The sequence below is a fragment of the Monodon monoceros genome, unplaced genomic scaffold (assembly GCF_005190385.1).
Source record: "Monodon monoceros isolate NGI ecotype Baffin Bay Population unplaced genomic scaffold, NGI_Narwhal_1 Super_Scaffold_10, whole genome shotgun sequence".
NCBI classification, from domain to species: Eukaryota; Metazoa; Chordata; class Mammalia; order Artiodactyla; family Monodontidae; genus Monodon; species Monodon monoceros.
In genome coordinates, this window is record NW_021703766.1 from 48,062,283 (window position 1) to 48,075,127 (window position 12,845).

The 12,845-nt window shown below is 40.4% G+C and overlaps 1 protein-coding gene across 1 annotated transcript in view; it reads right to left on the reverse strand.

Moving 5' to 3' along the window:
• Positions 1-3,986, reverse strand: part of LOC114906503 (zinc finger protein 112-like) — a 30,452-nt gene extending 26,466 nt beyond the window's left edge. The window contains exon 1 of the mRNA XM_029241313.1: positions 3,960-3,986. The gene's annotated coding sequence lies outside the window, so the exon portion shown is untranslated. The remainder of the gene's footprint in view (positions 1-3,959) is intronic.
• Between the last annotated feature and the right edge of the window lie 8,859 nt (positions 3,987-12,845).

Consider the following 12,845-nt stretch of genomic DNA (forward strand, 5'->3'; position numbering starts at 1 on the left):
CTATAGGGTTTTCAAGTTATACACATGCAATATATGACAACTAGAGCATAAAGGTAATGCATTAGTTTTCTCTGGCTCCTTTCTAGTTTCTTTCTTTGTCTTTAGTTTTCAGCAGTTTGATTAAAATGTGCCTGGGCTTGGATTGCTATGAGTTCATCCTGTTTGGGATTTGCTCAACTTCTTAAAAAAAGTTTCTTTTCTTAAAAGAAAACCTATAAGTTACACTTAAGATACTAGAAAAGAGAAGCAAAATAAACCCAAGTCAAGCAAAAGAAAGGAAATAATAAAGGTAAATACAGAAATCAATGAAACCAAAAGTAGCTGTTGGTTTTTTTACCATAACAAAAACTCTAGCAAGAGTGGCAAAAAATAAAAGAGAGATAACAAAAGTTACCAATATTACGAATGAAAAAGTAGATATCATTACTTCTAGAAGAAAATATAAGAGAAAAATCTTCCTGACTTGGAATTAGGCAGAGTTCTTAGACATGAAAGGCACAATTCATAAAAGAAAACACTGATAAATCAGACTTCATCAAAATTAAAAACTTTTGCTCTCCAAAAGACACTGTTAAGAGAATGAAAAGATAAGCTATAGGCTGAGAAAAAATATTTGCAAAGGACATATCTTGACAAAGGACTTGTATCTAGAATACATGAATAACTCTCAAACATCAACAATATGGAAAACACAACTCAATTACTCAATTTAAAACTGGGCAAAACACTTTAGTAAAGAAGATAAATAAGCTGAAAAAAAGGTATATCTGCTGAACATCATTAGTCATTAAGGAAATGTATATAAAAGTCACAATAAGATACCAACACATGCCTACCATATGGCTAAAATTAAAAAAATAAGAACAGAAAATACTAAGTGCTGGCAAGGATGTGGAGCAACTGGTACTCTCATATATCATTAATGGGAATGCAAAATAGCAGATACCCTGGAGAACAGTTTGGCCACTTCTTACAAAGTTAAACATACATTTTCCTTATGACCCAGCAATCCCATTCCTGGTTATGAATTCTAGAAAAATAAGCAAAGAAAACCTTGTACACAAATATTTATAGCAGCTTATTCATAAATGCCAAAAGCTAGAAACATTCCAAATATTCTTCAATGGGTGAATGGATAAACTATGGTATATCCATAAATGTAATATTAATCAGCAATAAAAACAAAGTACTGATACACAACTAGGATGAATGTCAAAGGCATTAAGCTGGGAACAGTTCTTGGAGCTCTCTGAGATGCTGTTCCCAGGTTATAATCCTCGATTTGGCTCAAATAAAATTTTTCATTAAAAAAAACGCATTATGCTGAGTTAAAGAATCCAGCCCTAAAAGGTTACACGTGGTATAAGGCCATTTATGTGACATTCTCAAAAAGATGAAATTATAGGGTTATAGTGGTCACCAGTGGTTACAGATGCGGTGAGGGGTGATTATAAAAGGAAAATAGGAGAATGTTTTGGTGTGATGGAACTGTTCTGTGGCTGATGAAAGTGGTAATTATACGAATCTACACCTGTGGTAAAATAAATAGAATTGTACCCCAAACAGGAAAAAAATACTTAATTTTACTGTACGATGATTGTTTTAAAAAACCTGCTTCTCATCTGTAAAATGAGGGTAATGATAGGTTTGTTATGAAAAATAAGTTAGTATCTGTAAGTCACTGGAAACACTGCCTGGTCATAAAACACAATCTATAAATGTTAGCTGTTATCATTTCTATCAATGTATATCTCAGGAAATTTGTTTTAGATCATGAAACTAATTGCTCATAAGCATTTCAACAATCTGAAATAGATGGTGGATTCTATAGCTCACCAACATTAAAGATTAAGGAACATCTCCATGGGTTATTTCTATTCTGTTTTGTTACCTAATTCCAATTTCAGGAATTCTGCACTGCAAACTCTTGATGCCGGCAGTCTGTTGAGTAGCTACTCTAACTCCAAACCCTTGCCAATCTTGTACTGTGTGCTGGGCACACAGAGAAAAATATGACATGGTCCCAGCAACAGAAAAACTTTCAGTGTATGAAAAGAGAGAGATGAGAAACAAAGAGCCCCAAGACATAGGTAGGTCAAACTGTATACGGGAAAACAAAGAGCATTGGACTTTGGAACCATCCTTCTCCAAAGTGCAATGCTCGTGTCCCCTAGCTTTCTCAAATGAGTGCCATTCTCCAAGCTGCAAAAATAAAAACCTTGGAGTAGCTGCTAACATCTCCCTTTCTTGGTCTTGGATATAAACAACGGATGATAATCAATTTTTGGCAATTATAACAATAAATCAATCAGTATCATACTGACTCAATGTTGGGGACTTAGCTTTAAAATATTGAAACAAAAATAAATTGGAGCAGGGTTGTGTTGATACAAGACTGACAAATGTTAACAAGGGTTGAATTTGGGTGATGGTTCCACAGGGGTTCATTATTTTATTCTTATTACATTTGGCTCTGTTTGTAAATTTCCACAGTAAGAACTTAAGGGGAAAATAAAACCTATGATACGTATTTTGAAAAACTTAAGTAAAAGTCCAAAAATAAATCTACAGAACAGGAAAACATTAAAATATTAATATTGTTATCTCTACATCCTGTACTACATCCTTCATAAATTTTCTTCTCTATAATATGCAATCATTATTTTTATAATCAGAATATGAACTATAATATTATTTCAAATAAAACTCAATTAAATTGCAGATAACTGAAAAAATTCTCATCAAAAACTCAAAGCTTTCATGACATCCAAACATGCCTTCTCAACCTGACACTAAACACATTAAGAACTAAGGCAGCAGATCGAAATTACCTAAATTCAAATCCCAGCTAAGCCTCTTACTAGCTGTGTGACCTAGGATAAACAATTCAGGCTCTGTGTCTGTTTCCTCATCTTCAACATGGGAATAACAGTATCCCCAGTTCCCATAGGGCTCTTGTGAGGACTAAGTATATTCATTCATATAAAGCTCCTAGATTAATGTTTAGCACTAAATGTTTAAACATTATCATTATTACTCATGCCCACGTATTCCCCCATCCCTTCCTGCATTTATTCAACAAATATCAGGGCATCTTTGTAGCAAAATTTGCCCATGAGTGATGGAAATGTCTTCTCCCCTGCGAAGAGATGACATAAGAGGAAGAAGGATGCTAAATCCTAGTCAGGTGAGTCTCTGCTGCCTGCGGCCAAAGAGGGTCATTCCCTCCTCACCGCAGCCTTTTGCAAGAAGTAAGGCTGGGAGAGGAAAAGAGGCTGAAAGAAATCAGAACTTCATCAGTACTCCCACATAAATCACAGTGCACATCCCAGACAACAGCCAGAAGTGATCCTCTCCAAAAATTTTAATTAAAAAAATTAGGAGTCTGGGTTCAGCCCCGATTCCTTCAGGGATCAGAGAAGGGCCAGGGACACTGTAGCAGGAGCTCTGACCCACAAAAGCTTTCAGGGACCTGAGCGCTTTTCAGGAAATTAAAAAATACTAGTAACAAGAGACCTTGTGATTTTTAACCACAAGCCAGCCTCTGTTCTAAGTCTTTTCCTGTACATTCTCATTTAACTCTCACAATGGCCCTATTAGGTAGACACTAAGGCCAACTTTAAAGAAAAGGAGACAGAGACATGAACATATTCGCCGAATATACTGTTAGGAAGCGGCAGCGCGGGCTGGTGGTCGCTTAAAAAGGGGGGGAGGCAAGTACAGAACCCAGGAGACTCCCAACCCCAGAGACATACGGCCCTGGCCCGGGCCCCTAAATCAGGGATGCACCAACAGTCCCACGCTCCAGGAGGCTCATTCAAAGGGAGCACCAACCGCGCCCTTCGCCGCAGATGGATTCCTTCCCCAAGGTCGAGGGCCGGGTCGCTACTGGCCCACAACAAAGCGAAGAAAGGTCAGTGTATACGCGGGGTGAGGGGCCCGGGGGAGGGGAGGCTCACCTTTCCGAGAGGAAAGTAGGCCGCGGCCTCGCGTACCTGGGCCGGAAGTGACTCTGCCTACAGAGACCTCCTGGACTACGCTTCCCAGAATTCCCAACGGGAGCAGGGACACAGCCTCATCCTCCTGTAGCGGAAGTTATCCAACTACGGTGTTGCCGGGCTACACTTCCCAGAATTCCCAGGCACCTCGTCGCCTTCCCAGGGCGGAAGTGCTGGCTGCTATACTGAGCGTGTGGATTGTACTTCACAGCGTCCCAGAATGAATTTCGTAACCCCGCCTTCCTGGAGCCGAAATGCTTCCAAACCTAGAGCGCTCTACTACACAATTCTGTATTTGCTTAAAGGCGCCTTTTCGGAGCGTAACTATCTCTGATTCTGTGGATCTTCTGAGCTGCCATTACCGAATCTCCTGGGGGGCAGCCCTTTCCGCAAGACTGCCTTTTCTCTTTTGGGTAGACAGTATTTGGATAGTCAGTATTCTCTTTAGGATAGTCAGTTTGAATCAGCTCTATACTGTTAGTCGAGCTTGGCCTTTCTCTCCCTTTTTTCTTAAAAAAATTTTTTTAAAACGTGACCAAAACAAAGCAAACTCAACCTGAGCAAACTCTACTTACCTATCCACCTACCTATTCATAGAAACTACCCATAAAGACAGACGAGAGAAACTTGAAATGTGAAAAAAGAAGAGAGAAAGGGAAGGAGGGAGTAAGGGAATAGATTATATAAAGAAAGCGATTTCTAGGCAAAAAAATGCAATACTAAAAGGAAATTGTGCTGCCTGCACTGGGCACTGAATGTAAGGAATACAGGATCTCAACCTTACTTTGACTGGATTGCTTCTTTTATTCTGTATGGGTGTGAATGCATCTAGAACTCTTGACACTGCTACCTCCCATAAGCTGTTCATGCCAAGATCCACAAGAATGGACGTGAATGCCAAGAATCCACAAGAAGCAGATGCAACCACTGACCAGGGCATAAAGCAGCAGCAGCAAATGTTTTCCACATTTCCTTTGCTTTAATTGCTAACTATGAAATGTGGGTCATAAGGCAAATGGAAGGATCTGTAGTGATACAGATAAAACATTCTAATATGGGAAGGGATAAATCCTTTATGAAATCTTGAATTTTTTTCTTTTTTGAGCTTCTAGTATCACATCACCTATTTTCACCCTGCTCTTGATATCATAAATACTATAAGTTGTCAGAAAACTAGCAGAGATAAAGAAAAAAAGAGAGGAGAAAGTTTAATTGCCCACTCTTCTCTTGGGGAAGAAATACAGATTATTTTCCTTGGGCTTCCCTGGTGGCTCAGTGGTTAAGAATCTGCCTGCCAATGCAGGGGACACAGGTTCGAGCCCTGGTCCGGGAATATCCCACATGCCTGTGTGCCACAACTACTGAGCCTGCACTCTAGAGCCCACGTGCCACAACTACTAAGCCCGTGTGCCACAACTACTGAGCCTGCGCGCTCAGTAGCGTGCCACAATAAGTGAAGCCACCGCAATGAGAAGGCTGCGGACCACAACGAAGAGTAGCCCCCGCTCGCCGCAACTAGAGAAAGCCCGCGCGCAGCAACGAAGACCCAACACAACCAACAATAAATGAATTTTTAAAAAAGGAAATGCATATTATTTTCCTTTATGCTGGTACATTAATTGTATTTGATGTTATATCACTTGACCCTCTTGTAATCTAGAACAGCTCCCCCTCCCCTTTTTTGTATGCCCTTCACCTTCTGAACTAACTAGATCAGTTGTCATGTAGGATTGCTTACATTCTGCATTTGTCCGATGGCTTTTTTGACCTGGCATTTATTGCCCTGAAACTTTGATATATTCTGTGAACTGGAGGTTAAAGGTTAGATTTTTGGCAAGAATAAGGAAAACATGGTGTTGAAAATAGCTGAACAAGGTCCCATACAGTGTCCAACTGAAACCAGTTCTAATGCTGGGCAAGTACTCTCACTAAGGAGTAAAAGAAAAATGACGTAACAGCCACTATGTGAAAATGCTCAGTGGTTTAAAGAAGGGGATCATTTAAAGAAATTATACATGACTCTTTAACAACCCCTCCCAAAAGGAAATGTTTTTTTCAAAATACTTATCTAATACGTAGCTTACGTATTAAGGAAGATCAATCTGATAAAAGGTAAGTTTGGGGGATAAAATGACAGGGAAGTTTAAAAATACACTAGACAAAATAAAGAAAATGTTTTGTATACTTACGCTTCCACTAATAATAAAATAGGTAATTTGGGACAAACATCTGGCACATGAAATGTGGATACATTTTTTTTAAGTGTTGGAAAGCATCAAAACACAAGGTAATGGAGAGTTAGTGGACTAAAATTCAGAAAAAGTTGGGGATACATGTATTAGGGGCTGCTTTTCTCCTGGGGTGATGGTCTAGTCAAAGAGCTGAAAAGCCTAGAAGCTCTGTAGCACTCTTGACACCCACTTGGGGCTAGGGGAACAAAAGGTGCTGGAAATACCTATAAAATACATATCTTTTCAAGCACACATAAAATATTTACAGAAAGGGGTCATAAGGTGCGCCAAAAAGAATAACAACAAATTTCAAAATATTGAAATAAAATTAAATGCTTTCTGAATACAATGAAATTCAGCCAAAATCAATAACAAAAAGATAATTTAAAAATTTCCATGTATGCATTTAATAAATTATCTCTTGGCTCCAAACCCAACCTTCTTTACATTGCTTTATGGGGCTGGAATGAGAGGGAAATCTGCAGCTATTCTCTTTACTTTGCCATCTGGGTCTATGTTAGGCTCTGCCAATAGAGGGCGACGGTGATTCACGTACTTGGTATCAGGATTTTAAAGTCATGTGTATCAGAATGTTCGGAAAAGGGACTTCCCTGGTGGTCCAGTGTCTAAGAATCTGCACTCCCAATGCAGGGGGCCCGGGTTCGATCCCTGGTCAGGGAACTAGATCCCGCATTTATGCCACAATTAAGAGTCCGCATGTCGCAAAACTAAAACAAACAAACAAACCAGATCCTGCATGCTGCAACAAAGATCCCGCACGGCCTAAATAAACATTAAAAAAAAAAAAACCGACAAAAACACGTAGGGACTTCCCTGGTGGCGCAGTGGTTAAGAATCCGCCTGCCAATGCAGGGGACACGGGTTCGAGCCCTTGTCCGGGAAGATTCCACATGCTGCGGAGCAACTAAGCCCATGCGCCACAACTATTGAGCCTGCGCTCTAGAGCCCGCGTGCCACAACTACTGAAGCCGACGCGCCCAGAGGCCGTGCTCCGCAACAAGAGAAGCCACCGCAATGAGAAGCCCGTGCACCGCAACGAAGAGTAGCCCCCGCTCGCCGCAACTAGAGAAAGCCTGCGCGCAGCAACGTGGCCAAAAATAAAATTAATTAATTACTTTTCAAAAAAGAAGTTAAGGCTGGGAAAGGAAAGGAGGCGGGGGGAATCAGAACTGTGTCTCCCTTCTGCACGAATCACAGATCACAAACTCACACACTATCCTGGAGACACACACACACACACACACACACACTCTCTCTCTCTCTTTCTCTTCTGAAAGAGAGAGAGAAAATGAACCCAGAAGAAATTCAGGAACAACCTGGATTCCTGCAGGGATCAGAGAAAAGGTCTGGTAGCACTGCCAAGTGGGACTCATCTCTTCCTGGGCTCATATAAGTTGTCAGGTAACTGAACATTTCTCAGGAAATTAAATACATTAAGCAAAAGATACAATTACCTTTGGCTTTAAACCTTTTATTTGTGACTATCCCACTTAACTCTCCAAACAACTCTACTAGGTAAGAACTATTATTTCCCTCTTCTTACAGGAAAGGAATGCAAGGCACAAACAGATTAAGTTAGCTGCTTAATCTCACACCCCTAGGAGGTGGCAGAGCTGCAGGGTCAGTTGGCGATTAGGAACAGACAGCACAGAATACAGGAGACTCAACCCTCGACCACCAGTCGTGGCACTCAAGAAGGCTCAATCCAGTAGGGCCCAACCCCACCCTCTGCCTCTGGCTGCACATTCCCTCTCATAAGGCCAAGGACATGTCACAGTTGACCCCAGCCAAGCAAAGAAGCATTGCCGTCCCGTGCCTGAGTTTCTCCAGCAGGACTGCCAAGACCTCACTTCCCTGGAGGAAGTGACTCTACCCACAATTCTTGGTTACGCTCCCAAAACTCCCGACAAGATACTAGTCACAGCCACGCCCCCCCTGTAGCGGAAGTTAGCCGCCTACAGAGCTGTTAGACTACACTTCCCAGAACCCTCACGTCATTGCCCTCCTAAGGCAGAAGGTTGGCTACTACCCTTAGAGCCTAGATTATATTTCATGCGATTCCAGAGGAATCAGTGGAGAACTACTTGTTTAAACATGTTCACTTATTTGATAATTAATCACATTTTTCCCATGTATTTACTTGCTATAGCTTCTTTTAAAAACTTGACTATTCATATCCTTTGCTGTATTCATATCCATATTCCTATTGAGGTTTCATTATCTTAAGATTCCTGTTAAGGATTTTAAGCCATTTTCTAGCATATATGTCAATATACGTCAAATAGGTCAATATTTTCAGCCCAGTTTACTATGTCTTCTACCTTTATGTATGTTGCTTTTTTAACGTGGGGAAATTAACTTTTTTCCATACAGACTTAATCATTGTTATATTTGCTTTGCTTAGAGCTCTGTGCATCCATATCAAGCAAACTTTTCTGTGCTCCATTACTATTCCACACGTTTTAAAAGTATTAATTTCATTTAACTCTCACAATCCCACTAAGTACTATATAATTATACCCTGGCAACTGATTCACAGAGATTAACTCGCCCAAAGTTATAACACTAGGAAGTGGCTGTGCTGATTGCGAGTCAAGGAGAGGCTGGGGACGCACAGAACCCAACAGACCATCAAACCAGCGATGCATTACCCCAACCTGGGACGCGCTAACCGCTGCAAACGCTAGGAGGTTCTGCCGAGAGGGAGGCGCAAATGCCTCTACCCCTTGTCCTCTGCCAACCATCGCTTCTCTTCCTCAAGGCAGAGGGCCGGGCCACTGCTGTTCCCTCGTCTAGGCCGAGGAGGTGCGGAGTAGTTGCTGGGACTCAAGTCTCCACTCCACATGGTGTATGATGGCCGCAACCTCCCCTGGAGCGGAGGTTCCTGCAACTCACTTCCCTGGATCCGGAGACCACCCGAGAGGGGCCGCACCCCGCACTCCTGAAGAGGAAGTGTTGTCGATTGCACGCAGCTTCTGGACTACACTTCCCAGAATTCCCAATGGGTCTACAGCCCTGCCTGTCTGGGGTGGAACTGCTTCAGACTACAACTCCCAGAATGGTCTGCGTGGTAGTGCTTCCGCCTTCCCTCCACTATTTCTTTTGGTAAAATTCAACCTTGTATTTTTTTTTTTCCAAGAAAAAACTAAAACGTGGGAATTTAGAGGAAATATGGATATTTAGAGGTAAAAAAGAGACGCATTTCACATTAAAAGAAAATTAACACATTTTAGTAGGAAAGCTATGCCTATGACAAAAGACAAGGGACTTGGTCTGTGCTGCACTGGATATCGACCTTAAGGAACATGGAATTTCAGACTTGGTTTGACTCCATTGTCTCTTTATTTGTGCCTGTCTTCATCTACTTCTGAGTTTGCTGTCCGGTATAAACTATTTACTGCAAGATGCCAAGAATCCACAAGGAGTTTCACGCACTGTTCAGGCCGTAAAACAGAAACTGCAGTACTGTTTCTGACAAATGAGAGGAGGTGCACTGGCAAGGAACTAGAGAAAATATTGTTTTAGGGAAAAGGTCTCTTTCCTCGAAATTTTTTGAGTTCAAACTCAGGCTTCCCTTTGACTACTCCTGTGTTGTTCTCTTTGACATCATATATTTGCTAAGAATATTTCTTTTCTATAGATCTGTTTAAACAAAGTGAGGTCATGATTATTTGAGGCTGTGGGGTAGGTAGGTTGATGTAGGAGATGGAGTCATATAACTATAACAAGTGAAACTACAGGAAGTATGTACTTACCGCTTTCCTTCTGGACAGGAAATAATTTTAAAAAATGAAACTTCTAAAAATAATATTAAAGTATGGAGAATAGTAATATGAAATATCAATACTAAATACATATACCTTAAACTTAACACTTATCAACATGCCACACTGGCTTCACTTATCATTTTAAATTTTTATTACTAAAGGATTTTAAAAGTCTTTGACATTACCATTTCCTTCCAAATACCGTATTGCTTAAAAATAATAATATTTTACAGCTGGTTTCTTCTAGTCACTATCCAAGTAGATCAATTCATTGTATTTGATTGTTATCTCAGCTGAGGCTCATTTATTCTAGAACTATATCCTACATACATACACAAGCACTGCCGTTTTTTAATGTCCTTGAGCTGTTGGAGAAATCAAGATGTCAAATTAGGTGTCTGAATTCTGGATTTGTCTAACGGCTTCTCATACTTTCTCCTCTAATCTTCTAAATTTCCTGTAAAGTAGAATTTTGATTTAAAGGCTAGATTAGATACAGGGTTTTTTGTTTTTGTTTTTGTTTTGGCAAGAATACTTCATAGAAGGGACCGAAAGTATTTGAACAGAAACATTCCGTTCAACCAAAGCCAATGCAAATCCTGGGCCAGTTTCTCTCCAAAAAAGAGAAAAACAAAAAGAAATAACAGCAAATATGAAAAAAAACACACATGGCTTAAAACAAGGAAACCACTATCACAAATCACATCACATGATCTCCTATATAACAGATTCTATCTTTGTGAGAGGAAAAAGAATATTTGGTAATCTCACTTTTGAAGTTTCACATATATTAAATAGGGTAAGATAAAAGCAAAGATTTTTCAGATGAGGAAAATAATTTGGGGAAAGCATTACAACACTGAAAAGTGAAGTGTAGAGTGGTGGAGGGGGATGGTTCCCGTTGCTTCTCTGCGATCTAAAAATCTTTTCTATTAGTCACAGATTGTACTTGATTTTTATAACTTCATTTTTTTTCTCCAAACAATATGTGAAAAATTTGTAGGTCTAGATCATTTTTAATGGTGTATATTATTCCATTACATGGGGATACCATAATTTGCTCAATCTTTCCTTTTTTTTTTTAAACATGACTCTTTTTTTTCTTTTTCTTTTTTGGCCACACTGAGCAGCATGTGGGAATCTTAGTTTCCTGACTAGGGATCGAACCAGCACCCCCTGCAGTGGAAGCGCAGAGTCTTAACCACTGGACTGCCAGGGAAATCCTTCCTCAATCTCTTATTCATGGATCTTCAGGTTCTTTGCAATTTTTATTATTGCAAAATTCTTAGAAGATGTTCCCTTCTGAAACCATCTTTTCCAACTTGTGCAATTATGTCTGAAAGATAAATTCTGAGCAGTAGGATTAGTGGATCAAAGACAATCCTCCTTATACACTTTGATACATATATACAAAATCCTTTCCAGAAATGTTACACCTGTTTTTTTTTCCCCACTAACTTATGTGAGGATGCTAACTTTTTTCTACTCCCTTACTGACAATGAGCTTTGTTAATCTTTCACTATTGCCCACCTGAATCGGTAAGAAAGTAATACCTCAGGGATGGTTTTATTTGCATTTGAATGGCTGTTTCAGATACAGACAATAACTAGTATGAAAATGTAACGTAAGAAAAACTAGGAATAAAATATGATCCAAAGGAAGAAACCTATAAATAAACTAAGATACAAAAAATTACATTGTTATTGAAGATGAATAAAGATATTGTAAAGTATCTCCTCCTCCCAAATCCAACTATAATCCGAAACTACATCACTGTTTTGGTAGGAACTTGACAAAATGAGCACCTTCTAAAAACCCATCATTAAACAAGACGGCTGAGAAACAGTGGTGTCTGCTTCTGACAATGAACACTTTGGCTCGGCCTTCTATAGTTGTTACCCACTTGAGTAAAATGTTAGTTTTACTTAATTTTATTAAGACTATTTGCAGGGCACCATTTTTTAAAATTGCATTTAAGATGTGAGCTGACAAACTTTTTCACTACACATTACGGAAGTTCTCTACTGCATGGGGTTTCTTATGTCCATAGATTGCACTTTCGGTAAAGTTTTATCACATGCACAGCACCTGGAACAGGTCTCTTTTATGTACAGACCAATGAATGAAGATTCTCACTAAAGAAGCCCTACCGGGCTTCCCTGGCGGCGCAGTGGTTGAGAGTCCGCCTGCCGATGCAGGGGACACAGGTTCGTGCCCCGGCCCAGGAGGATCCCACATGCCGCGGAGCGGCTGGGCCCGTGAGCCATGGCCGCTGAGCCTGCGCGTCCGGAGCCTGTTGCTCCGCAATGGGAGAGGCCACAACAGTGAGAGGCCCGCGTACCGCAAAAAAAGAAGTCCTACCTACACCACTTAAATACCTGCACTGCCACAGGGTGCCTCAAAAATTTTAAAGTTTTAGGGACCTCCCTGTTGATCCAGTGGGTAAGAATCCACCCTTCCAATGCAGGAGCCCGGGTTCGAGCCCTGGTCAGGGAACTAGATCCCACATGCATGTAGCAACTAAGAGTTCACATGCCGCAACTAAGAAGTCCGCATGCCGGAACTAAAGATCCCTCATGCCACAATGAAGATCCTGCGTGCCGCAACTAAGACCTGGCACAGCCAAAATAAATAAATAAATATATTTTTAAAGTTTTGAACTCGAATTCTAATGTTGCTTCCCTATGTGGACGCCAGTGACTGTGAAATATGTTGCTATTAAATCCCTCTGTACTAGGCAGTACAGCCTAGGCAATGTTGTAACAAACTGCTCAAATCCCAGTAGTGTAACACAATAAATGTTTATTTCTCACTCAAAAGAAACAAA